Source organism: Belonocnema kinseyi, chromosome 9 (genome assembly GCF_010883055.1).
Source record: "Belonocnema kinseyi isolate 2016_QV_RU_SX_M_011 chromosome 9, B_treatae_v1, whole genome shotgun sequence".
NCBI classification, from domain to species: Eukaryota; Metazoa; Arthropoda; class Insecta; order Hymenoptera; family Cynipidae; genus Belonocnema; species Belonocnema kinseyi.
The window spans coordinates 67,604,999-67,606,994 of NC_046665.1; positions in this window are offsets into that span (position 1 = coordinate 67,604,999).

The following is a 1,996-nucleotide window of genomic DNA, read 5'->3' on the forward strand; positions in this document are numbered from 1 at the left end:
CCAAAACTGAAGAGACCCATGAAAGGACATCGATTTTCAACGATTGAGGAGATAAAAACTACATCGCTGAAAGAACTCAAGGCTATACCACAAAATGATTATTAGAAGTGCGTCGATGATTGGAAAAAGCGTTGGCACAAGTGTATTATATCTGAGGGGGATTAATTTGAAGAGGACAATATAAATATTGAGGAATAAATGAATATTTTTTGAGAAAACCACTAAGTCACCTTATTTTTTAAACACACCTCGTAACTTCTCCTCTGATATAGTTCCGTTCGTCACTAGTAAGATGCCGTTTGCAATGGTGCAGCAATTTAATAGGTATCTTTATGAGCAAAAAAAAACGGAAGAGCTACGCTTGATAAGCTTGTCAAGATTCCTATTCTTTGAAGTCGAGATGGCGAGCAAAGCCGGCACCTACAAGGGAGCCATTCCAGGGGTCTCTCAGAAGCAGAATAAGAATAAAGGAAGAAAACGTTTCAAAAATAGAAGAAATAATTGGAACAAGGATCGCCAATATACTTTATCACAGAAATAGACAAACAAGAGTAGTGAGGGCAGTCAACCAAACACCTGTAGTTACTGTAATAACCCACGACGTAATATTACCAACTGCCATAAGTTTAACTTACAAACAAAAAGTAAACGCTGGGAATGAGTTAAGTGAAGGAAAATATGTTTTCAATGTTTGCTATATGTCTATCGGGTTTCTGAATGTAATAAGTCACCCTGTGGAAAGCAAGACTAAAATAAACGTCATCATTAGTTGCTTCACCGTGATCAAAAATATTTGCATGATCAAGCGAAATCGAAGGAAGATGCGCCAGGCCCAAGTAATAATGATGAAACATCAACAGAATCCTTATGACAAAAAGAGACTTTTTCAAAAATTGTGCATGAAGTAAGTTGCAACACAAGGACAGAAGAGAAACTAGCAGCACAGAACTCGAATAAACGTGTGTTGTTAAACGTGGCATTGATATATTTGAGAGGACCCACAGGTTGTGTAAAGACTCATGCTCTACTTGACGATGGATTTACTGTGACGCTCATAGATGCAAATTTAGCGTCCAAATAGGAGCAAATAAGCCAACTGCCTAATTGTCACTACAAGCTGTAGGCTCAATATAGCTTAAAGATACCTTGAGCCAAAAGGTAAATTTTATAATTAATGGCAGTCGATCGGGTGGTCGGTTTCCCATTAACGGAGCCCGTACAGTGAAAGGGATATCGTTACCGTGGCAATCGTTGAAGCTGGAACACCTCAAAGTTCAACATCATTTATCAGACTTTAACATTGATTATTATGCACGAGCTAAGCCAAAAATCCTCATAGTGCAGGATAAGTGGTATTGACTAGCACCACTAGAATTACGTCACGCAGACAGAGACAATCCTGCGGCATCTAAAACTAGACTTGGATGGGTCGTGCATAGAAATCTGCCCCTTTCTCGGCACCCAAAGTCAAAAATTGGACGGTATGTGTTAACAAAATAACCGAACATCCACTCGAATTAGAAACATCAGGCGATGTAGTTGAATGTCGGAGATATACTGAACTACATGATTTAGTAAAAGCTAGTTTTAGTCTGGATTCATTGGGAATACTACGGAAAAATATAAAAACAGTGGAAGTAAAACGTGCGGAAGAGATTTTAAAATTAACAACTAGGTGTATTGGTAACAAATGGGAAACGGGATTACTTTGGAAAAATGAAAACATCGATTTATGGGATAATCAAAAAGATGCTATGCAAAGACTCACCTCAATAGAAAAACTATGCTTAGTTTTTGATGCAGCAGCAAAAACTAAAGGAATTAGTTCAAACGATAAGCTATTGCTCTGTCCTGATCTCGTAAAGTCAATGCTCGGTGTGTTAATGCGTTTTAGACAAAAAAATATTGCATTTACAGCTGACATTCAGCAAATATTCTTACAAGTGAAAATCAGACAGGAAGATAAGCAAGGTCAACGTTTTCTTTAGCGAGACTG